Genomic DNA, 26,309 nt, shown 5'->3' on the forward strand with positions numbered 1-26,309 from the left:
GAAAGCTGGTCGTGGTGGCATAAATCATCAACTCTAGCCTCTGGGAAGTGGACTATTAGGAATTTAAGTTCATTCTTGGTTACATAGGGAGTTCAATGCTAGTCTTGGCTACATAAGGGGGGCATCTCCTTTCCCTCTCCTTATTAAAAAACAAAAGTAATCCTGAATGTAAGAGGAGCAGACAGGAAACTCGCTCAGCTCCAGAATTATAGAGCTAGAGCACCCCCACTCCCACTCCCATGGATAGGTCTAGAGATATTTCTACTAGAGTTGTAGGTAGTGGTCTGGGGCTGTCATCAGCACCCGGAGCTTGGGTGAGGTATGTTGAGCATCGTGGGCCTGGAGTTACCAAGCTCTTCTTGACAAGGCTTTAGGATCTTGGTGGTGGGTTTATTACACCAAAGATAGGAACTTTCTGTGGACGCTGACTCCCCATCACCAAGATCCCACAGTCTTCACTGAGAAACAAGGAGTGAGCAGATGCATTCAAATGCATGCCGTTTGGTTGCACAAACCTGTCAGCAGCGGCTGTGCTCCTAACCCCTGCTCACTAAGGGTACTGCTCAACAAAATCACGAAAGTTCTGTATGTTTACTTCAACATGATGTACTGGAAGTCATGATAAACGAAAAACTTAAAACTCAACAAATGAATAGAATTCAGATAACTCGTATCTGTGTTTGGCTGGGAAGGCAGCCAAGTGATAATGTGTTTGGGACTAATTTTCTTTAAGGGAAAACAAATTAATTACTCAATAAATATAGTTTGCTAGACAAGTTCTCTCAAAACTTGGGAGGAAAAAAACCTGATAAAAATGCTCATTAATGATTCAAACAAAGTCTTTATTTTTTGTTTGTTTAAAAGTCGTCTACTTTACCTTAAGAGGCAAATATTTACTTTTATGTGTCAGCCTTAAAATATTGATATAATTGAATAAAGATTAGGCTGACAGTTAATCAGTATTAGTGCCCAAGGTTCACCTGAAGCTGGAATTAACCGAAGGTAGGGTTCACCAGTGAGGGGGAAAGCCTGTGTCTTACCAAAGGAAGACTCAAAACTCTTGGAGGGTTGAGGACAGGTGGGTCTTTCTGGGAGCCTGATCCCGTGATTTGACTTTACCTATTTTCTTCCACTGCTGGCCTCCCTGTTATGTGAGAAATCAAACCCAGGCCCTCATGAATGCTAGGCAAGTGCTCCTCTTCTGAGCTCCAGGCCCAGCCTGAATGTGTTTTTCACAGGTATAAGCAGGCCCAGGTTCAAGACTCAAGTCACTCTGCTGGGCTCTGGGAAATTCTACTTCCAAGCTTGTTCTTTATGGGGCTGAGTATGAGAGCCCCAACTCGGGGCTGACACATTGGTAAATAAAGATACTTTCTCCACTGGGAGCCATCAGGCAAGGGTGCCCCCAAAGGAAAGAGAGGAGAGATAGAGGCATAGAGTACTGTTGTCTTCTAGCTATAAGAGTCTTGGCTTTCATCTGGTCCAAGCCCTGTGTCCTGACATTCAAATAATACCGGACTTTTGCACAAGAAGAAGAGATGCGAACATTCCCAGAACAGGAGTCAAAACAAGTTTGAACAGACTGCTTTTTTCTCCTTCAGGAATTCTTGGACTCTTAAATACATTAATATTTACTTAAGGTCTGTAAGTGGGAACATGGGCCCCCTCAAAGAAATCAGATAGTCTGGCACATGGGTATGCTTTCTCTCCAGCTATTTGGAAAGCTGAGGCAGGAGGATTACTTGAGCCCAGGAGTGCAAGGCCTGCCTGAAACACAGGGATACTTTCAAAGAGTCTGTTTTCTTGTTCCTTCTTGTTTTTAAGGGAGGGTCTGCTCACAAGATGTAGGGTGAAGCCAGATGCTTTGGTTTTTCCCTGCCAGTCGCCTGGGCTCTGCCATGTTGCTGCCCCCAAATAAACACACAGGAAGCTATATTAATTATGAAGCTCTTGGCTGTTTGCTTGGTTTCTTTCTGGCTATCTCTGATTTAAGTATTTACCTCACAATTGTTAATCTAGGTATTTCTCTTACTGGAGATAAGGGTCTGGACCTCTTATTCCTCTGGTGGCTACATTGTCTCTCACTCTGCCTCACTTTCCCAGAATCCTCCTAGACTCCTAGTCCCACCTATCTTGCTTCCCTATTGGCCAACAGTGCTTTATTCAACAACCAATAAGAGACAGATTTCAGAATGACATCTCCCATCATCTCCTCTTTTCTGTCTAAATAAAAAAAGAAAGGTTTTAACTTTAACATAGTCAAATTATATATAACAGAACAGTTATCAAGTAAGAACATAGTTACAATATTTGCCCATTAGCATTTAGTAAGATTTAAAGACAATATCATCTATCTATCTTTATGAGTCTAAAGTCTTATATGTAGCTTATCTTTTATCATAATTAAGGAAAACTATGATGATAACTATCTGTCTTCAAATACATCAAAGACCACAGAAGGATAATATATAAACACTAGAATTGACAGAGATATCTTGCTACCTGGACAGTTACTTGAAGTTCCTCTGTAACGTTGGGGCATCCATCTTCAGCCCATAAGGCCACAGTGTGTCTGGAAGGCTTCTCAGCAAAGCAGGAAGTCTCAAACTGTCCATTTGCATTGGCAGTCTGTCAGTCATTTTTCTGTGTCCTGCAAAAAGTCTTGTAGACTCTTGCATGAATCAGGAACCCTGAAGGACTGTTTGAGTTCAGCAGTCACTTTCCTGTGGGTCCTGCATGTCCAGTTTATACAGCAACAGTCAAGCAGTCTAGGCAAGAGCAGTTTCTTGCCCAAATCGTTAATCTTGCCATGTTGAAAGCAAACTCCATGACGAGTTTCTTCGATGCCCATCTTCTCAGATGTAATTGATGTGCCAGGAACAGACATTTCTCATTGTCAAGAAAAACCCTAAACCATTTTAAATGCCATTTTCTGAAGGTCTTTGAAATGTTTGAAGACTGTCTATCTATCTCAAATATATTTCTGTATATCTAGAAAACCTAACTATAAATTCTGACTATAAGTAACTATCTATAGTCTGTATTTAATTATGCATTACATTTTAAAAGATCAGTATAAGCACAATACTTCATCAAGAGGAGAAATATACACATCACAAAATTGACCTTGAATTTGTATCAATAAATGAAAAACTATACCCACACAAAATATTCATTTCTATACCACAATCCCCCTTTTACCATTAAAAAGAGATTGGTTGTGATCACTAACCCAATTATAAGCAACCCTATTTAAATAAAAAGAAAGATTTATAAACAATATGGGAATTTGGATGTTGCTCATTCCAAACTGCTTCCTGCTGGATGGGGTTCACACCATGGGGATCATGACAAAACTCAGAAACCTGTATGTCCTTATTTTCATGGTCTGTAAGGCTGCATCATCTCAGCTGTCTTAATTGTTGGAACACCTGGCCCACTGCTTTCAGGGGTCTTAGTTCATCAAACCACAGAAGCCTGAAAGGAATCCACAGCTTTCCATTTTCTGTGGAAACATAAACAAAAACTCTTTTCCCAAGTAACTGGTCCTTATATTTAAAGTTAGAAGTGAAAGCATTTTTGAAATATATAAGTTGGATTAACTCAGCAGCATTTATAATCAAGTATACTTTAGCAGTTTTTTCTTCTTTAGCAATTAAAAAACTGAAAAACATAATAGCATACAGTATCTAGACTCTGTATTTTCCAACTTTACGTGGCTTATTTATTTATCTATTATTATTACTCTATTTCTTTTACTTTTATTTATTTATTTATTTATTTATTTATTTCTCTGAGACAGGGTTTCTCTGGAAATCTGCCTGCCTCTGCCTCTGCAGAAAATCCTACCAGCTTGCGCCACCACAGCCAGCTTCTCTATTTATTTACCACTATGCCGTTTCTCTTTCTTTCTCAATCCTACATATATTTTTAAACACACTATAAACCGTTAGAGGTTTTTCTTTATCCAAGTCTGACTTTACTGTAAATCTTTATGTTTTTCTGGCCACGTGTCTTATCTGTTAAAACCTCGGCTGTTTAAACTGCCGTTTTTTCCAAGATGGCGGGTGTAATCGTGATTCCAGCTCACTGTCTCAGTCTATGCTGACATCAGCAAAAGCTGCTGCCTTGGAGATGTGGTCACTGCCACTTCCAGCTGTATGTACACACCTTTCAATTGTTAGCAGAGCCTCATAGAAGAACACTGGTTTGTTTGTTTGTTTGGTTGGTTTTTGCTTATGCTGAGTCACGAAGACTCCCTTAAGTAAGCCACATGAGTCTCTGCTTGTCACTAGCAAAACAGAGCCCGCCTGAGAAAAATGCTACCAAGAAGCTGTGCTTCACTCCGTTCTTTTGTTTCTAAAATTCCTTTTAAGCTCTTGTCATTCTATGTGGAAATTCAATCCCGCTCCTGACAACCAACAAGAGCCCTCAGCTGACTCTCCTGTCTCCATTTCCACCTTAAGTGTCTCCCCTTAGTGGTGCTGGGATTACAGGCAGGCATACAGGAGCCTCCACATCCTGCATTTTAGGTGGGGGCTGAAATGGTTATTAGGCTTGCTTGTCAAGCACTATTGCTGAGGCATCCTTCTCCCGAGACCTGGCTTCTCTCTTTTTAAAGACCTCAATTCAGCCTCCTCCACAGCTTACAGCAAGCAGCCACTGGGTGTAGAATTTACTAGATACCCACAGAAGTTCCTTTGTATAAACTAGAATCTAGGACTTGGCATTTTCAAAGCAATTAATTGTGTATGTGTTAGTTAATATCCCATTTTTGGTTCTGGAGCAATATTTTGTTACTTAAAAATTAATAGCAATATCACAAAGGGCTTATAAAAAGAGATGCATTGCCCTGATAGGCAATTCCACACAGTGCTAAGTTTTTTATTTGCCATTACTTTAATTACTCAGATATGATTTTATATGTTTTCATTATTTTAAAGTGCCTTGGGAGTATGAAAGATGTCTTGCAGATAATGTATCCCCATTTTAGCCAGAGTAGGCTAATCGTAAGTAGCTGTAGATTAATGCATTTATCACTTAAAATTTCTTTTTGATGGTCTGTAAAGCAAGTAAAATTGATATCTCGGGGAAGACTGATTCTTCTCATGCCATGCAACTCCTCCTCAGCAAATATTTCTTTATTAGATTATGAATCTTCCTGGAACCAGGAAAGAATAAAGCCAACAATAAGGGAAAAGCCACCCTGCTGAACACTGACACTGAGAGCTGGTGGGGGAAGCAGCTCCATCCTACTGACATGCAGCACCCAGGTCTCCCCGGCACCCCCGGCACATACATGGTCTGCATTTCCTCCCTGGGAGCTGGCTGGCGCGGTTGGCTCTGCCCATGGGACAGGGTTTCAGAAGGTTGAAAATGCCCACACGGCAGTGTGGTTTTCCTTCACCAGAGAAACTCCAGGGACAACTGTGACTCACGACCAGGATCCCTTGCCTGGTGAGGGTTTTTAAAAAATAACCTGTGGTCTCTGTTTTTAGAGAGCTGTGAAGCTGCCCTACTGCAGTGGACTTCCTTTTTGTAGAGTAATTAAGCCTCTCTCATCCGGCGGGAGATGGCTATTGACAGGTTCCTAGAGAAACGAGAATGTATTGGTCTTAACCAACGGCCCTGGCTTCTGAAGTAAAAGAGGCCACCCGTATTCCACCACTGACCAGGAAGGAGCTGGTGAGCCCCAGAGTCAAGCCAATCTGAGGAGTCTAAGCCTTGGGGCAGTGTTATATAAACAGGTGCCAAAGCTAAATGGCTTAAAGCGCCCCCTCCCCACCCAGCTTCCCTGCTCAAGCTAGTCTCTCTCAGAACCTGAGTCCATTTCTTTCAATTTCCCTCCCAGTCAGTGCTCATATTCCGAAGCTTTGGGGAGGATTCCATGGGATAATTTAAGTGCTCCAAGGGAAAGGCCAGAAGGGCAAATGACGGAATTAATCACGAGTCTACCAGAGAGTACAAAGTAGTGAGGGAGCCCTGGCATGAGCAGGGAGGACCCTACCCCTGTGGGACTGGCACCCAGGGCAAGGCGTCTGTCCTGAGGGGCAAAGACTGTTGGACGCCTTGTGCTACTTGGCTCCTCTCGATTCCAATTCATACCTGCCGTAGATGGCATTTACCGGCCCTCAGTGCGGTGCACTGAAAGACAGAGGCCCCATCATGCAGACATGCGCCCCAGCTATCATTTCTCTGAAGGTGAATGTAAGCAGAGCTCCTAGCGCTGCACGGGCGCTAAGTTTGCCCGGTGAGCATTGCTCTTCCCCACGTTACGCGCCTCCTCTGGTGACTGCTTCTTTGCACTGCGCCTCTTCTTAAGCTGTATTTTGTTCTCCTCTTCTTAAGCTATATTTTGTTCTCCGTCAGCTCGTTTTTTCAGCCGTTGCCTCACGCGGAGTTTGGTGACTGCCGATTTCCCTTCCTTAGTCCTAGCTGGCACATTTGATGCCCTGACACAGTACAGATTTTGTCATTCCTCTTAGGACCCTTGTCAGCCAGTTATGGTGACCCATACTTGTGATCGCAGCACTGGAGGTGGGGGAGTAAGGGTGAGGCTGGAGGATTGCTGTGTTTTCAAGACCAGCCTGCATTGCATAGTGAGTACCGGGCCAGCCTAGGCCATGCGGTGAGAATGTGGGAGCCTGTCTCAAAACAGCTGGCTTAGTGTGGTGGTGTGTACCTGTAGCCCTGGCGCATGGGAGACAGAGGCAGGAGGATCAGGGCTGCAAGACCCACCTGTGCTATGGGAGATCAGAAATCTAAATGAACAAACACCACGATGGCTGACTTCAATATTTGATGCAGGAAAAGTGTATGGGGGTCTTGGTGACTTTATTAATTTATTATTGTTGTTGCTTGTTTTTTGGAGATAGGCCTTGTGTAGCTCAGAGTAGCAGGGAACTTATTATTTAGCCCAAGATGACCTTGAACTCTTGATCCTCTTGTCTCTACCAAAGTGCTGAGATAAGTATGGGCTACCTCACCTACAGTTCTCCTGCTGACTTTAACAACAGAGGCCCCTCCCTCCTTCCCTCCCTCCCTCATTCCCTCCCTCCCTCCCTATCTTCTTCTATCTCTCTCTCCTCCCCTCTCTCCCTCCTTCAATCCCTCCCTCTATCCCTCTTCCCTTCCTCCTTCTCTCCATCCCTTCTTTTCTCCTTTTCTTGTAACGGTATTGGGACTTGAATTTAGGGCGGCATCTGTACTAGACAAGTGTTCTACCACTGAGCTATATGTCCAACCTTCTTTAATTTGAGGGCAAGGTCTAACTAAGTTGTCCATGCTAGCCTTGAGCTCATTCTGTAGGCCAGGCTATTTTGGAACTCTGGATTTTCCTCCCTCAGCTTCCTGTGCGGTAGGATTGCAGGCATGAGCCACCAAATCCAGAAAGTCTATGCATTATTCTCTAGGGGTTTAGAAGAGAGTTTAAAACATTTTCTCAACCTGCCATCTTGGTCCAAACTACTTCTATTTTAATTGACAAATTAATCAGTTAATTTAGTGTTTGTGTGATATGTGTGTGTGCTTGCCAATATGTGTGCATGTGTATGTTTGTGTGATGTGTGTGTGTACTTGGCAATATGTTTGCATGTGTATGTTTGTGTGATGTGTGTGTGTACTTGCCAATATGTATTCATGTGGAAGCCAAACATTAATGTTGTGTGTTTTCCTCAATTGCTTTCTATCCTTTTGAGACAGAGTCTGTCACTGAACCTGGAGCTGGAGCCAGTGAGCCTCTGAGATCTTCCTGTCTCTGACCACACCCTCAGAACTGGGGTTACAGGCACATGACATTCATGTAGGTACTGGGGATCCGAGCTCAGGTCCTCCTTTAAAGCACCAAGCACTGAGCCCTCTCCCCAGCCACCTAATCTACATTAGCAACAAAAGCAGAGCACTGCAGAACATTCACCCAGACTGTCCAATTTCTGTTCTGTGGGGAACAGCAAATGTACCTGAAAATCAATCGTTAATAAATTTTAAAGAGCCATGTTTATATGTATGTAGCTGAGTGTGGGAACGTGAACGAGAGTGTAGATGCCCACAGAGCCCAGGAGTGTTGAACCCCCTGGGGCTGGAGTTACAAACGTATGTGATCTAACCAGACATGGGTGCTGGGAACTGAACTGGGATCCTCTGCAAGAGCCCTGTGCAATGTTAACCACGGAGCCATCTCTCCAGCCCAGAAAATAAGAACATTTTGTGCATTATGTGTTACATACAGGTCAGAGGACCACTTTCAGGACTCAGTTCTCTCCTTCCATCATGGCTGGAATTCAGCTTTCCAGGGTTGGCTGTGAGCTTCTTAACCTCTAAGGCAGCAGTTCTCAACCTGTGAGTGGCAACTCCTTTGGGGACTTGAATGACCCTTTCACAGGAGTCACCTAAGATATTTACATTATGAGTCATAACAGTAGGAAAATTACAGTTTTGAATTAGCAACAAAAATAGTTTATGGTTGGAAGCTTACTAAAGGGTCACAGCGTGAGCAAGGTTGAAAACCTCCACTCTAAGCCGTCTTACTGGCCCCTGAGAAATGAATCTTACAAAGAAAAAACTACGGACTGGAACACTGGCTCAGTGGGTAAAGCATGCTTTACTCTTCCAGAGGATCCAAGTTCTATCCCTAGGACCCAAACCAGGTGACTCACAATTGCCCAAAATTCCAGCTTTAAGGGATCTGATACCTTTGCCTTCCTTGGACACCCACGCTTGCCATATGCTCACACAGACACACAAATTTACACATGATTGAAAGTGGAATAAATCTAAAAAGTACTTTACTATATTTTGTGTGTGTGTGTGTGCTGAAGTGTACTTAGGTGCACCGTGTGCATGCGGGAGCCAGAAGAGGCCAGCAGAAGGCATCAGATCCCCTGGAACTGGGCTACAGGTGGCTGTGCACTGCCATGTGGGTTCTGGGGACCCAACCCGGGACTTGTGCACACTGCTCGCCTAGGATCTCAGCATGTTCTTTCCACCACCAGATCCTGTGCAGGTGTGGTGCCCTCCAGCCCTCGTTGTACCTCTCTGGTACTCACGTTGTCCATGCTGGGCAAGTGCTCTACCACTGGTCTACATCTTCAGCCCTTTTCATATCTTTTACTCTGAGACAGGGAATCGCTGAATGTCCTAGGCTGACCTTGAACTCACTTCAGAGCTTCCTGCCACAGCCACCCAAATGCTTAGGGTTAGAGGTGTGTGCTACCAGCTGGGCTAGCAAATCCTGTCCATGTCAAATCACCCTCTGCTGAGGCAGCACAGGCCTGCTAGCCTGTTCCTAAATAAACTACATATGAATGCATGGTTGTGAAGTTGCGTCACTGTGTTTCAAGGCTTCCAGGCGCAATGGACCCTGTGAGTGTGGCAGGTGAACAGGTACAGAACGCATGACTGCAGGAAGCCCCGCTGAAGACTGCGGATCTGGCAAGTAGACCTGGTTTGAGTACTGTCATTAGGGCCCAGGATCTGTGACAGGTTCATGTGTCCACTTAGAGATTTTTGCCCAAACAGATTTCTGTCTTTGGGGAAAAAAATTACCCAAAGGTAACAATTATTTTTTTTTTCAGGATGACATTAACCATTCAAATTTTGAAGTTATTTCAAGTAGAGACAGGAGGATGATTAGGAGTTCAAGGCTAGCCTCAGCTACACAGTGTGCTTGAGGCTATCCTGGGCTACATGGGGCCCTGTCTCAAAAAACATAACAAAATGAAAGTTTACTCTCCCTTCTCCAGATTTCTCATTGGTGTTGAAATTTATGCTGTTATATTCTCTTCTCGCGTTTTCTTTCCTCTTCCTTTATGAGACAGTGCCTCACTAAGTAGCCCAGCCTATTCTGGGACTTGCAATCCTCCTGCCTCAGCCTCCCTAGCGCAAGGATTACAGGCGTGTATCACGACACCTGACTGCAGGCTATTCTTTCACTTTTCTTCTATTTGTTTCTGCTACCACGGCCATGGCTGTGTTTAAAATGGAAACTGATCCCTGCCCTTGGCATCCCAGCAGGTAGAAACATCCCCAAGACAAACAAAGCAGGAAGAAAGGACCCTGCAATGAAGAGGGACTTTTCAGCACAGCGTCCTGACAGCAGATTCTAGAGGCAGCCTGCCTGGAGTCAAATGCTGGCGCTGTATAAGGTGTGCCCACCTGTCCATCCCTTGGCTGAGGCTTCTGTAACTGCAGACAAAAGTAATTATGAGGATGGCCTTTTACGTCTCTACATGATAGACACAGAGATGAGCCAAGATGCCGTGTATAGCACATACCATCAATCAGGTTTGGAAAGTCATTTTATAATTATCTCATAAAGCCCTGCTCTATTACACTTTACTTTTTATGTGTTAAGGGTGTTCATATGCAAACCTCGGAGAAGCTGACTTTGGTAGACTGCTCAAACAGGGGCCAGCCCTGGTAAGAGTTCCCTGGAAGGGAGCAGAAGGGGACAGAAGGAAGCCGGAAGGGTGGGGGTGGGGGGTGGGGGGGGGAGACAAGCTGAGCTGAGCCACCAGGGTAGCTAGCCATCCACATGACTTTAAGAGCTGTCCCCAGCGGAAACAGCCTGGCCTTTCTGCCCCTGTTGCCCTACTCTGCTTGGGGGCCACTTGGAAGTGTGACAAGCTAAGTTGACAGCTGCAGAGGCAGTCTGTAGGGGCCGATGGTTGAGGTGCTCCTTTACTCTCTATGTGTTAAGGATGCTCATACGCAGGCAGCTACACCTTAGGACACCTCCCCCCTAGAAGAGGCCCCTTTCCCAGCATTAAGACGAAACAAAAGCAAAACGGAACAGCAAACAACAACAAAAAACGAAAAGCCTGTCACCGACAGGGCTCCAGGCAGTGTGCCGCTGATCATCTACCCTGTGGCCCCTTCTAGGCTGCGCTCGTGTCCCGCAGTCAGTAGCAGAGCCAGCGGTCCTGTTGCAGGGCGGCCTGGTCCCTACCTTTCTGCACAGCAGCCTCATCTCTCCCATGCCCACTCCTCTCGCCTGCCTACAGCCTGTCTCAGCCCCTCCTTCCTCCAAGGCCGGCCTCGGTGTACGCTTGTGCAGACATGGACGAATGCCAGGTCTGAGCCGAGAGCTCCCTTCCCAGCCCTGCCTGGGCTTGCCACGCCCCAGGATACATCAAGGTGTGTGTTCTTCGGTTCTGGCACAGGCCCCCAGTGTGAGGAGGAGGCTGGTCCGCAAAGGTAGGTCCTAAGGGCCCCGTTTCCAACAGCCCGAGGAGCCAGGCTTTAAAAACTAAAATTCCAGGGGGATTATTCCTGTCGGTGGAGAAGACTAAAGGAACCCACTCCTGCGAACACTAAGCGAAGATGAGAATCAGGTCTTAAAAGCAAAGGTCAACTAAGGCACAGAGGGCGGGGAAGCTCTGGCACCGCCCTTCTTTCTGCTCTGGAGGAGAGGCGCGTGCATCGAGCAGGTCAGTGCTGCAGTTGCTCCCTGGAAGACACACAGTGAGGAGCGAGGCCGGCTGCAGCATGCTTGCTGAACTTGTTAGCAGCAGCAGAGAGCTGTGCATTTTCTGCATCGTATCATTCATTCATTCGTGTGCATAGGCAGCATAGTGTGCACACGGAGGTGGGACTACAGCCCCTGAAAGCTGACTCTCTCTCCTGCTACTTGGGGCCTGGAAGCATCTTTATCTGCTGAACCATCTTGCCAGACCACGGGCTGTACATTTCTTTCTTGTTATGCCACCACACACATGGCAGAAGCCGGTGGTCAAAGCCGCAGGTTGCAGCGAGCATGGTGCCACCACAGGCTGCAGTGAGACAGCTCTTGTGATGGGTAGCATACATTTAAAATTTTTATTCCATTTGTATTTATTTACTGTGTGTGTGTGTGTGTGTGTGTGTGTGTGTGCTCACACATGCCTCCGAGCTCAAAAGCAACACAACTGCACTTGTGTCTGTCCTATTGTTAGCATTACAACCTAGTTTCTTCCGGTTCCAAGACAGACTGAAGATCAGCAGCTCTGCAGGAATCCTCCAGGGCTCCGAACAAGACTGGGATTGCAGAGACAACCATCTTTGTCTGGAATGCTTCAGAACGCAGACAACCGCTGGACTGCCTATCCTGTATCATTCGAGCAAACCTAATAAACCTGTCTCCTCAGTCAGTGACCCACGAGAGTTGCTGTACTCCTCACTTGTCTTGTAGCTATGTCCAAATGCCTGACCAGAACCCGATTCAAGGGAGGGAGGCTTTTTTCCGACTTACAGTTTTTTTGTTTGTTTTTTGGTGTTTCGAGACAGGGTTTCTCTGTGTAGCTTTTGGAGTCTATCCTGGCACTCTCTCTGCAGACCAGGCTGTCCTGAAACTCACAGAGATCCCTCTGCCTCTGTGCTGAGATTAAAGGCGTGCTCCACCAACGCCCGGCTTCCGACTTCTAGTTTAAGAGAGCCTAGTCTGTCACTGCAGGGAAGTCATCTCAGCAGCACCGGGAGGTGGCTGGTCACACTGTGTCTACAATCAGGAAACACAGCTAGGCAGGAAGTGAGGCTGGACCCAAGATCCATGCTGACTCGAGGCCCATCCCAACTCAGGGTCCACCTCTAGGGACCCATTTCCTTCGTTATCGGCTCTGCTTCCTAAAGATTCCACAGCCTTCCGAAACTCCGCCGGCGCCCGAGGGCCAATTCGAACACATGAAAATACCGGGTGCAGTTCACACTTACACCGTAATGGTCGGCCTTCTAAACCGTGGGCCTGTAACTAGCACAGCAGTGATGTCTGTGCTGCGGAAACCAAGTGCCTGCAGCAGCAAAAGGGGGAGCTACTGGAGGTGACGTCAGCCCAACTGTGTGGGTTAGGGCAGGAAGCCAGGGTTCACAGTAAGCCAGTGGGAGCGACCGTCCGTAGAGGTGGCAGGCACGCAGGATCTTCTTTGCACCCCGTATTTCTCCCTGTATTTGGTCTTTGTGTCACTCATTCTGCCCCAAAACTCCTGAAAGCGAACATTACTCTGGCCAGGCCCAAGTCTTCCCTATCAAGAAGGAAGTTCTGATCTCTTGCACTTCCTTTTCTCGTAAAACTACACGGGATGACAGTCCCAGGTGCCAGGTGCCGGCGCTGAAGGCTGGCATCGCAGAGTAGAAGACAAAATTACCAAATGAGGATCCCACACACGGCCAGGATGCTTAGGCAGGGTCTAAGAAGAACTTTGCTTGCAGTGTTTATGAGAGTCAATGTTCAGCCAGTGATGAGCAAGCTGTGATCTTTTGGTTTGCTTGTCCGTTTTTTGTTTTTGTTTTGTTTTGTTTTTTGTTTTGAGACAGTGTAATAGGGCCCCCAGACCTTAGCACAACTGATGCCATGATGGAAGTACATTCAGGCCTTAAAACCCAGCACGGAGACAGCAACACCTACCAAACAAAAGCCTCTTAGAGGTGCAGAGGCTATGAAGGCAGAGACGGATGAGTGTCGTAGGAGAGCATCCTTGGGGCTCTCGTATCTCCCTTCATCCCGTGAAGGTACAGGGAGAAGGCATTGTCAATGATGCAAATATGTGAGCTGCCACTGTTGGACTCCCCAGCTTCTGGAACCATGAGCAATAAACCTCCATGGTCTGTAAGCGTGATGGTTAATTTTAATTGTCAATTTAACTGGATTAAGAAATGCCTAAGGTACTCGTGAGGCATATACCTCTGGGTGTATCTGTAAGGATATTTTCAGAGAGGATTAATTGGAGGGGGAGTGCCTTAAATGTAGTCTGTGCTGTCCCATGGGCTGGATTCCCAGACAGAATAAAAAGGGAAAAAGGAGGCAGCCAGCTGAATGCCAGCATTGGTCTCCCTCACTGTTGCCCGATGGCTTGAGCCACATGAACAAGCTGCCTCACGTTCTTGCGGCCGCAGCCCTGAAATGTTCCTGCAGCCATGCTGGCCTCACCATGGTGAACCGTAGCCCCTTAAACCGTAGACCGAAATAGATCCTCCCTTCTTCAGGCTGTTTCTGTCGTGTATTTCCTCACAGCGAGGAGAAGAGTAACCGACACCATAAGCCACTCGGTTTCCAGTCCTTTTGTCAAAGCAGCCTAAGTGTGCTGCAACCACAGGCTTGGTTCGTGACCTCTGCCTCTGAAAACGGCATGCATGCTGCGGCAAGTTGGCCTTGCTACACCCAAGCTTGTGGTCAGAGGTCTAGTCCTGAGCTAGGAATGGGGTAGGTTGGTATATTAGTTGTGAGAAAACACCCCAGTGAAGCAATTTATGGGAGGAAGGGTTTGGCTCTCAGTTCAAGGGTGCTGAAGTCACAGCTACAGGAGCTTTGAGGCATGACTATTCCTAGAACGAAACACCATGACCAAAGCAACTTGGAGAGGAAAGGGTTTACTTGGCTTCTATAGCAGAGTTCTTCATCAAAGGAAGTTAGACAGGGACTCAAGCAGGACAGGAACCTGGAGGCAGGGAGCTGATGCAGAGGCCATGGAGGGGTGCTGCTCGATGGCTTGTTCTCCAGGGATTGTTCAGTCTGCTTCCTCATGGACACCAGGACCGCCAGCCCAGGGATAGGCTGGACCCTCCCTCATCAATCACTAATTAAGAAAATGTCCTACAGGCTTGCCCACAGCTGCATCTATGGAGGCGTGTTCTCCACCGAGGTTCCCTCCTTTCAGACACCTTTGTTTGGGTTCATGGTTCCTGTTGATGAGTGCTTCATGGTGGGGAAGGGTTAGCAGCACAGCAAGCAGCAGCCACAGTGGCCGGAGCAGCAAGCTGCGAGCTCATACCTTCAAACACAAACATGGATCGAGAAAGCAAACTGTTAACAGGGTAACGTAATCTTGAAGCCTGTCCCTAAGGAAGATTACTCTCAGCCAAGTAGTGCCACCCAAACCTTTCAAAAAGCAACTGGAGCCAAGTGTTCAGTTACCTGAGCCCGTGGGGGGCACTTCTCATCCAAACAACCACACCCTGTAGACCAGAAACCAAGATAAGCCCCCCCATTGTTCACTGCCCTGTGTGGTTACTGTGCCCCTCCCCCCACAGCACACCTGAGCATGCTCAGCTGGTCTTCCCTTTTTTTTTTCTTTTTTCTTATTTGATTTCTGGCCCAAGGCTTCTGAATAAATAAACACAACTATCAAAACCAGGGTAGTTCTGCCCTTAGGCTTGTTTTCTTCTCTGGGAGAGCCTCAGCAAAGCTAGAAGAGGCATTCTCTTGAGAGCCTAGAAACACTTTTGCCCTCAATGTTCCAGTGCAAGGCCTGACCTTTGTGTCTCGTCAACACAGAGGTGGCTAGTTGCCACCCCTGTATCTCTCCTCTGCTCCCTCTTTCCTTATTGGGTACCCTGTGACCAAGAATAAATAATGATTTCCGAGAGCTCGGGAGTGGCTTTAGCAGGGTCCTTGCCTGCCTTACATGAAGCCCTGGGTTTCATCCCCAGTATCAAAACCAATCATCAATCAATCATCAGTCAACTAATCAATCATGTGGATTACTTAGAAGATCTTGCTGCTAAATGTGACCGTGTAACTTCCTTGTGATCAAGGAGATGGATTTATTAGGCATTCCGGGAAAGGAGTCTTGACAAGAGGCGTCTCCCTGTCCTTGTATGTCTTGCTCTGACTTGTGATGCTGGCAGCCAGTTTTGGATCATGGGGTCACCTTGAGGGCAGACACACATTTTAGAAAGCAGAAGATAAGAAAGTCTAGGTCCAACCAGCCCTGAGACATCAACTATGCTTTAATTCACGCATTGCTACAAGATTCTTTCATTGTGTATGTACTGTGGATTTGTCATCTGAATCTGCTTTCGAAGGCTTCTGTGTAAGCATAAGTCTCTTTCTACTTACTCCACTTACTTAGAGACAAATCTCACTTTGCAGTCCTGGCTATCCCCAAACTCTCTCTACACAAAAACCAGGCTGGCCTTGAGCTTGCAGAAATACCCCTACCTCTGCTTCTCCCATGCTAGAAGTATAGGTAGACATCATTGCACCCACTTTGGACCTATTTTTCATATCAGGGGTCCCAAGTTGGAGTCTGGGCTTTCACATGCACACTGCTCTTCCACACGCCCTTCCTTTTCCGGCTTCAAGCCATTTCAGGCTCTTTGTTCTCAGCATCTTCCCAGGACCCTCTTTCCAGTCTCCTCAAAGGGCTGAGGTGGGCCTCTTGTGTCTGCACTGCGGCCCCAGGCTACACAGACCTGTGGGATTCCTCCAAGCACTTGTCCATGTAACTGTCCTCCTCACGATGGAACTCAGTGGCAGAGAACTTGCTCACATATACAAGGCCCAGAGTTCAATTCCCATCACCACACACGTGCAAATGGGGGTGGGGAGAGCAAATAAATAAGGAAGTAGCTGTAGTAGTCGTGGTCTTCAGTAGCCAAGGAGAATTAAAACCTGTCAGAGATCAACTCTGAGGATGGGGGGGGCGGTGTTAGTTGGCAGAGTGCTGGCTTTGCAATCTTGAGCGGAACTCTTGTAGAAACATGGGAGCCGGGCATGCTCCTGAAATCCTAGCACGGGGAGGAGCAGGCAGGAGGATCCCTAGGGTTCACTGCCCAGGCAGTTTAGCACACTGCAGTGCTCCAGATTCATCTAGAAGTGCTGCCCCCAAAACTCAGGTGGAGAATGATAGACAACCCGGCATTGACCTCCGACCTCTTCATTGTCCACCCCCCATTCTGTTTCCCCCACCCACACAGATAAAGACCACCTCGATTTGACTATATGTGGCAGACTAAGTATAACTAAGTCCGCTCTCTCCTCGTACACTGTTCAAATGACAGTAAACTAAAAACTATGGAATCTTACAAGGAGAACAAAATAAAACCAAAGTTAGGACTTGGCAGCAGAGGAGTGAAGCTGACAATGTTTTGGAAAAGGGGAAGCAGATACGGAAGTGATAACAGATTGAGCAGAATGAAGAAACAGGGAGCTAGGATTAGGAAGGGCAGACCAGACACCTCTGCATGCAGGGTACAGGGAGGCTCCAAGACCCACAACCAGCTGAAACTTTAACTGATGTGAAGTTAGATGGTCAGATTCCCTCCTTCAGCCCAGATGGCCAAGAACGCTTCCTCTGCCCCTCCCTCTCTCTCCATGGCTCCCTACCTGCCTCTCTAGTGCGTGTACTATGCATGTGTGGGTGCATGCACATGTGGGGTTACATGTGAGTGCATTTAGGAGTGTGGAGGCCAGAGGTCACCTTGGGGTGTCTTCCTAGATTGCTCTTCACCTTATTTTGGGGAGCAGGGTCTCCCACTGAGCCTGAAGCTCATTGACTTGGTGAATCTAGCTTGCCAATGACTTCACAGACACGCCTGCCTTCACATCCCCACAGCTCTGTGCTGACAGGAATGGCACTATTCCCAACTTTCAGGTAGATGCTAGGGATCTAAACTTAGGTCCTCATGCTTGCATGGCATGAGGTCCTCTCTCTGAATTAATGTCTACTGCTGCATAATAGGTTGCATAGTACGTTGCCTCTAGGTTTAGTGGCTCCAAATAAAAATGTGCATTCTTTATGCCACAGTTTCTGTAGGCCACAGTTCTGGGAAACATAGTTGGGTGGTTTGGGCTCAGGGTCTATTTTCATTTGGATCTGGAAGGTTTCTAAGGAGCTGAAGGCCTGGTCTCTAGCTGGTGCTACTACTGCAAGGTGTTGGAACTGGCCTTACTGGAGGAAGTAGGTCGTGAGGGAGAGGGACCTCTGAAGTGAATAAGGGACCCTGGTCCTTTCCTCTCTTTCCTACTCTGACTCCCAGCCACCAGGAGCTGAGTGGCTTTGATCCACTCATGCTCCCTGTCAGGATGTTTGGCTTCAACACAGAGCACTCTGTCTGGTTCCTTCCTTCTCTAGATGGTTCCTCCTCTGTCTTACTACATACCTGTCATTGTCCATTCTTTCTCCCTTACCTTCAGTTCTTTTCCTCCTCTGACATGATCCTTTCTCTAGTTTGATAACCTACACACACATACACACACACACACACACACACACACACACACATACACACACTTTTAAATCTAGATTTTGCAAATAAAAGAAATTATGCATTTTGTTTTTCTGAGTCTGGCTTATTTTGCTTAATGATTTCTAGGTTCATTCATTTTCCTATAAGTGTCATGGGTTCACTTATTTTTAGAGCTGCATAGAATCCCATTGAGTCTACATCACACTTTCTTCGTTTAGTCAGATAGTAAATGTCTATCCACGACACTGCACCACGGCTGTTGCTTTCCATGCTAGGAAGCCGTAGCTGAGAGGTGGAAACTGCAATGTCTTTTATGCTGTGGATAGGTCCTACTTCCTCATTTCTGCAAAGTCCTATTGCTTACACAGGCCATCTCTACTCAGCATGTGGGGGAAGGGGGACGGATGGCACGGAAGTCTGAACCCTAGGTGGGTAGGTTTGGGGAAACACCGGGAACATCTTGAAGGCTCCTAAGCCTCCACTGTGGCTTTAACAGGAACACAGAACTGAAAGCCTTTAACCTGAAAGAGGAGAGACTATAGATAAGCACAGGGAAGAATTCAGAGAAATCAAAACGAGGACCAGAGGAAATCTAAACAAGAGAGCTAAATTACCAGAGAAAAATGAAGAGCCACTGCAGGGCTGGAGGTAGCAAAAAACGAAAGTGAAAATGAGAAATCGAGCCAGCAAGATGGCTCATTTTGGGAGGCACTTGCTGCTGAGGCCGACAATCCAGGCTGATTCCCGGACCCACACAGTGGAAGGAGAGAACTCCCAAAGATTTTTCTCTGACCTCCACAGGTCTTCAGGGACATGCATCCTGCCCCTAATAATAATAAGAAAACCTACACGATCCCTATCAAGGTGTAGGAGAAGGCTTAGGAGAAGGAGACAAGAGGATCTTAAGTCCCGTGTCATATTTAGCTACACAGTATGTTTGAGGCCAGCTGGACTGCTTCATTTTAGACTGTGTCTAAAATAAAACAGCAATGACAAAAACAACCATCCCATCCACATGTAGTGTATGATGGCACTGGTGTTTAATCCTAGCACTCAGGAGGCTGAGGCAGGAAGATCTGGAATCTGAGGCCAGCCTGGGCTATATAGTTTCAGGAAAGTTTGGACTATTTGGTAAGACCCTATCTCAGAAAGAAAGAAAGAAAGAAAGAAAGAAAGAAAGAAAGAAAGAAAGAAAGGACTGGTGTGGTTCTTAGAGTAAAGGGGCTTACTGCCAAGATTCACAACCCAAGTTTGATCCTTGGGACCCACATAGGAGAGAGGGAGGGAGAGAGAGAGAGAGAGAGAGAGAGAGAGAGAGAGAGAGAGAGAGAGAGAGAGAGAGAGAGAGAAACAGAGAGAGAGAGAAACAGAGAGAGAGAGAGAAACAGAGAGACAGACAGAGAGAGAGACAGACAGACAGACCAGACAAACAGAGAGAGAGATTGAAAATAAGTATGAAAAACAAAATAACCATTCCAGAAGGTAGCTTCTATGTCTGTTTATTTTAAGTACAAAAATGTAAAGTTGAACCCTAAGAGCTGACTTTTTTGGAGAAAGCTTAGCTCAGATCTGTGTTCCGAATCCTGTCCAGTGGCTCAGGAAACTGGATTCAGAAGTTGATTAAATGGTTGAACATCAGGGCACGTCTCTGCCACAGTCTGGGCAGAGCCTGAGGGATGGGATGAGGGTTCTGGGATCGGCCACTATGGATGAGGCAGAAAGAAGGGTTAAATAAGCAGCTTGGTACCTTATCTGATTGCAGGGCAGTTCTCTGAGTGTCATTTTGGCCACATTACTCTTGGGAGCTTAGACTAGAACAGGAGTTTTATGGTTTATAGAAACTGGAAGTCCCACTGAGCAACCTTCCCCTGGGCCTGACTGTGACGATAACTGCTGTCCAGGGATCACTCACTCAGACCACGCTACCAGCCACAGTCCTGTTTCGTGGACAAGGAAACATTGGCCAAGCCTTTGCTTCTCTTTATGTCACATCCTTCTCAGTTTTGTCTTCATTCTCTAGTTCACTGTATCCAGTACTTTGGCTAACAATCCGCTAACATCTGTAGTGTCTTCAGAGACCTGAGATGTGTTTCTTCTCTCCTCAACTGTCAGTGACTCCTCTAAGCCAAGTGCCTGCCCCCCTTCAGAGGTCATTTGTGCCCCCTTGCAAAGGAATTACAGCAGCTGGGCTTGTTGATGGTTTATACTCACTCGTGGAGAGGTGGGGAGGGTCAGGAGACCCTTACCTGAGGTTCTAGCTACTCTCTACCACTTATGTGAAGCTCAATAGCACATGGCCTCAGGGAGAGACTAGATTATAGAGTCCCAGGAAGACTAGGATAGGGGACTGTTGCAGAAAAGTCCTCATTCCTGCTAGGTGAAGGCTTTCATCCCATATGTAACCCCTCACCTATGCTCTGTAGAGACCCAATAAACTCATTGGTTCCCTAGAGTGAACTTTGGTGGGACTGTGCCTTAGCTTATCATTGGGAACTAGGAGGAGGGGTAGACATTGCTTAAGAAACAGCCACCATGACAAGGACCTTCCTAGGCTAGCCCTCAGGTCCCAAGAGGAAGAAGGAGACAAAAGCAACAGAGATGCTGTCATCTGGCTTTCTGTTGACCCACACAAGCATGGGAATAATTATTGCTGCAAGCCATTGAGCTTTGGAGTACCCGTTTACACAGCACTATTGCAGCACAATCTGTATTGGATGAGGTTCTCTAGTAGAACAGAACCATGAGGAGATTTTCTATTTAAATAAAAAAGATTTGCCAGGTTGGCTTCCATGATTGGAGGTTGGGTGGCCTCACCATGGCTGCCTGAATGATGAAGGAGTAGAGAACCTAGCAGCGCTCAGTGCAAGAAGCTGGAAGCCTCAGAACAAGGCAGATCAGTGGTGTAGCCCAGCCTGAGGGAATTCCTGGAAGCCCCTGGAAAGCTGTAGCATGAGTCATCATGGAAAGGCTGGCATCCTCCATCCCTTCTTTTAGTTTATCTGGGACCCCTAACCTACTGGACAGTGTCACCCACATTCAGGGAATGTCTTTCCTTCTCAGTTACTGTCCCACGTGTCAGTGGGAAACCCCTCACATGCACACTCAGAAGTGAGTCTTACTACTCCTGGTTATCTTTTGGTCCAGTCAGGTCAACACTCAAGACTAATAGCAAGTAGAGAACATCTCTGCAAACACTCTGAGGCCTACATCTCCTGGGAAGATCTCTGTCTTAGTGTTCTACTGCTGTGAAGAGATGTCGGGACCACAGCAGTGCTTATAAAAGCATCTAACTGGGGGCTGGCTTATAGCTTCAGAGGGCCAGTTCATTATCATCGTAGCAGAGAGCATGGCACTGTGTCACGTCTGCTGCGCGGCCTATGTCCGAGAACGTGCAGAGGGTGTCGGGTATTGACAACACAGAGACTCGTTCAATGATATAAAGAAAACTTTAAACAGGCTCCAAAAAGGTTCACGAAAAACTTCCTAAGAAAAGCTCCCACCAGAGAAACTTCTGCTCTCTCCTCTCCCTTGGCTGGTTCTGCTCTGACACCAGAGGTGGATGTGTGTGGGTTTTTGAAGGTGCGGTTAGTCTTTGGACAAGGTCAAGGTCAGGGCGGTTTCCGTGGGAAGGCCTTTCCCAGGAACTTATTGTATCATTTTTAGTAAACAGGTTTTTACTAAACATTGTCTTACAGCTGCCTACTCCTAGGCAGAAGGGGAAGTGGCCAGGAACTTATTGTATCGTTTTTAGTAAACATGTTTTTACTAAACATTGTCTTATAGCTGCCTACTCCCAGGCAGAAGGGGAAGTGGGTCTCTGCTCAAGGTCTGGTGTTCCCACAATTCACCCCTTTTTATTTTCAAATGAGGCACTCCTGGCTTAGGTCAAGTAGGGTCACCCTCCCTTTCCCGTCTTTGGGGGACCTTGAACCCCTGTTTTAGGTGGGAGGGGTCTTCCCCACAGGTTGCCCGTCATCGGAGATACCCCAACCTTAAATCATCTGTAACCAACCTTCATGGCTATCGGGATTGCCATGGGCTAAGCTAAGCAATACTTGGTTACGGATCTCTTGTCTCTGGAACAAGGCACGTTTGAGCTTGGCATAAAGCCAGAATGCCTACCGCCACTGCCACCATTTCCAGGACCCCCATTGACATAGCGCCTCTCCATCACCATACCCATCACCAGATCTGGGCCATAACATTCTACCAGCCTTCATCTGTTACAAGGGTAACCCGCATGTGATTTACATTTACAATTTGATAAAGTTTCCAATCGTTTTAAGATCTGCTCAGGAAAGCATTTAGAGAGTGCACTTGCACAGATACATTGGGCACAATCATTGATGTTACACATGTAGCATTATGAAAAATATGAACAATAGTTGTCACATTAGGACAAGTTGCATTTCTCCAGAAAAATACACTGGCCTAGTCGTGATTCCAGAAACAGGAACCATCAAGTCTGGTATTTCAAGTGACCATGTCCTGTTCAAATACTGAAAAGAGGCTTTTGCCACTCATAGTCCATACCAATGTCCAAATACTTTAAATGGGTCCTTTTTTCCCCTAAAGGGAAAACTGGCAAAATGAATTCTGTTGTTTCAAGGTGTGTCAAGGGCAGACAGTTAGTCTTTCCAGTTCTCTGTTGGCTTCGGGATGAAAACTCACGGGTCCGGAAGGTTAATGCAGCAGGTCTGTTGAGAAACTGGAAATCTCGAACTGACTGTTTTCTTTCTTTCTTGGGCTGTAGATTCGATGACATCAAGGGTCAGGAACACTGATTTAGGAGATCTCACTCAAACTGGCTTAGGTAGGCTCCCATGGTCTCAGGTCCAGTTTTTCTCTGCTCCATGCATCTCACTAATTGGTCTGACAGCTGCCGAAGCTTTATTCTTTTCCTACAAGAAAACACAAACATGCCCTCGACCCCAAATTAGGGTCTTCTCCACTGTCTAGTGCATGGATGTCTCCATTTGACCTGAGCAATGGTTGCTCAAGTTCCATCATGCCAGAATCTGTCTGAAGCTCACTGGCATTCACATTATAAAATTTTTAAATGAGGAGTGTATTATTTGATGAGTCATGTGGGGACTGGGGGCATTATTCCCCCTTTTTATTTTCTAAAAAAGTTTTCTTTTTGAACTGTTGAAGCTGGACCATAACAGTAGAAGGATTTGTCTACCCTCCTTGGTTAACTATCTAGGTAAATTGGGCTTACTAAATAACTTTTGAAAATTATTTGAAGTCTGTGAGCAGTCTTTCCCAATCTAACCTGTAGAACTCTCACTAGCTGACAAGGCCTCATTTGTATCTTAAATTTTTCTGTTAAAACATTAACAGACTGGCTGGATGTTCCTTTTGGCTATATTTAACGCAATCTAGGTAGCTTCTTAACTATTTTTGAAGGGATTTAAGTATCCTTTTAATCATATAAGCAGTTCACACTCACACATTCGCAATCACATTTCATACATACCGGTGTGGCCACACCATACATTCAGAACATACATGCATCTTTCTGTCACCCTTTTTCCCTAGGTAATGATTAGTCTGTTGCAATGAAGCTCCCTTAATTGAAATCTATGTAAAAGAACAACTCCAGCCAATCCTTGAACTTAAAGGGTTAAAAAGTCCTGTATGTTCTTTATCATTCCTCCATTTGAGCTACAGTCATGGGGTACAGCCGTACCTACTCCTTGTAACTCTGTAGATGCAAGGTGGAGAGGCCAGGCTTTTGGCCAAAAGTTTTTAGAGATGACTCACAAAGTAGAATTTAAATGTAAACAAAATTTTTTATTCCATGTACCTTTGTCCTTTTTTTTTTTTTCTTTACTTAATACCAGTACCTCTTTACTGTTACCAAAAAAAATTTGTTTGAGTCAGGGTTTCTCTGTATTGTTTGAGGCTGTCAGTCCAGCCTGGCCTCGAAGAATAGTACTGGACCGTCCCAAGAGTAGTCCGACCGTGCCTGGGGGCAATGGCCCATGCACCCCAGTAGGGAGGGCCTGGATCCCCATTTCTGGTGTTAGGATTGCCCGGGCGGAGGGAGCGAGGTCCAATCCTGCACTCCCCGAGGTGGCTCTAAGGAGGTCTGAGATATGAAGGGGTTGCTCTGGGGGAGAAAATGAGTCCTGCCACTGCCCAGAGCAGGGGTCATTGCCCCGTACACATTCGTTTTGGGGCCCTGGGGCGGGGCCCTCCTCCCGTTTCCCTGATTATTATTAGCAGGAAGGAAATTTCCCTCCCGGTCAGTTTTAGAGTAGCAGTTATTGGCCCAATGATATCCCCTTCGACAACGGGGGCATAAACCAGGTCTCTTGAGACCCGCAGTACTATTTTGAGGGCACTCTCTACGGAAGTGTCCCTCCCTACCGCAGCTAAAACATGTTTTTCTCCCTCCCAGAGTAGGTCTTTCTTTCCCCACTTGGGGCCGAATAGCAGCAGCTAACACTTGGCCCTGGATGAAGTTCCCATCAATGTCCCTACAGATCCGGATATAGTCATTTAGACTTTTATTGCGATAGGGGCGAAGGGCTTCCTTACAATACTTATTTGCGTTTTCAAATGCCATCTGCTTGATGACTGGCATCGCAGGCCCAATGCCCCCAAATATTCTTTCTGCTACCTGACTGAGACGGTCTACGAAGTCTTGAAAAGGTTCGGAAGGTCCTTGAAGGATTTTGGACAGATGATCCCCTCCTCCCTTGGAAGGCAATGCTTTCCAAGCCCCTTGGGCCGCTGCTGCCACTTGGGCATAGACTGCGATGTCATATTGCATTTGTTGCTGAATGGTGGCGTATTGACCACTCCCGGTAAGCATCTCCACATTTCTCTGGGGCTGTCCGGCCTGTGCATTCCTTTGGGCTGTCTGGCTGCATCTTTCCTGAAACTCACCTCTCCAAATCAAATAATCTCCCCCCAACAGAGCTGCTCTGCAAAGCTGCTGCCAATCGCCAGGTGTCAAATTAAGAGACGCAAAAGATTCCATTAAGGAAAGTGTAAAGGGAGCCTGTGCTCCATAATTTAAAGTTGCCTCTTTAAGTTGTTTTATATCCTTAAAATTTAAAGGGTTATGATGCCGAATGACCTGTCCAGAATTGTTTGGATCTGTAACTTCCATTACTGGGGCCACCACAGGGCATCATTGGACCCCTCCTCTGGGTCTTACCTCCAGGTCTGAGAAGGACTGGGTTATCTCATAGGAGGAGTCCCTTTTTTCAGAGTATGGGGAAGGGTTTCTCTCCCTGTCCTGTCTTTCCTTAATTAGAATCTTTTTAGTTCTTTTTTAAGGGCCGCGATCTCAGCAAGTAACCGTTCCTTTTCAGACTGTGACGAGTCTGAGTCTGAGCTACTTTCATTTTCTAGGTCTGATAGAGAAGGATATAACCGATTCTGACCGGAGTCCTTCTTTTTGGGTCGCGCCCGGAGATGTCTACCCGTTTTTTTGTTGTTACTAAGAGACTCCTCCTCATCCTCACTAACAATGGAGCCTCTAGTTTCAATCATGGTCTCTTCATCATCACTCTCTGCCCCTGAACTCAAGGAGGCTTGAGTCTCAGTCTCTTGTAACTCTAAAAAAGCCTCTTTTGTGTCCTGAACTACCTGGCGGTGACGAACCTTATCTGTCAAAAGTGCTCCCCTCACTAATCTCCATAAGGAGAATGTCGTAGGGGGCAAGGACTCAGATCCCTCTTTTCGTAAAAGTCTATGAAGATCACGGCGAACCTCCTCCCAATCTGGAATATTTAAGCTTCCCCCAGTAATGAACCATGGACTGGCTCGTTTGATCGATTTTAGAAAGCCTTCTAGGGTTTTAGACTTGACTGCAGTCCCATGTTCTTTAAGTAACTTTTTTAGTTGATACTGCAATGATTCTAGCTTCCCGGAACTATTCCCCATAGTTTCTTAACCCCGTCCACTTACCTCGCTTTCACGATCTCAGTGGGACCTCCAATTGTCACGTCTGCTGCGCGGCCTATGTCCGAGAACGTGCGGAGGGTGTCGGGTATTGACAACACAGAGACTCGTTCAATGATATAAAGAAAACTTTAAACAGGCTCCAAAAAGGTTCACGAAAAACTTCCTAAGAAAAGCTCCCACCAGAGAAACTTCTGCTCTCTCCTCTCCCTTGGCTGGTTCTGCTCTGACACCAGAGGTGGATGTGTGTGGGTTTTTGAAGGTGCGGTTAGTCTTTGGACAAGGTCAAGGTCAGGGCGTGGGAAGGCCTTTCCCAGGAACTTATTGTATCATTTTTAGTAAACAGGTTTTTACTAAACATTGTCTTACAGCTGCCTACTCCTAGGCAGAAGGGGAAGTGGCCAGGAACTTATTGTATCGTTTTTAGTAAACATGTTTTTACTAAACATTGT

The 26,309-nt window shown here is 46.4% G+C and overlaps 1 long non-coding RNA gene across 1 annotated transcript; it reads left to right on the forward strand.

The window, feature by feature from the left end:
* The first annotated feature begins 10,505 nt into the window (after nt 1–10,505).
* On the forward strand, nt 10,506–12,129 carry LOC121140719. Its single transcript, XR_005877638.1, has 2 exons — nt 10,506–11,193; nt 11,961–12,129. It is a non-coding gene; the product is annotated as an uncharacterized LOC121140719 (long non-coding RNA).
* The last annotated feature ends 14,180 nt before the right edge of the window (nt 12,130–26,309 follow it).

The sequence above is a fragment of the Mesocricetus auratus genome, unplaced genomic scaffold, assembly GCF_017639785.1.
Source record: "Mesocricetus auratus isolate SY011 unplaced genomic scaffold, BCM_Maur_2.0 Super-Scaffold_100006, whole genome shotgun sequence".
NCBI classification, from domain to species: Eukaryota; Metazoa; Chordata; class Mammalia; order Rodentia; family Cricetidae; genus Mesocricetus; species Mesocricetus auratus.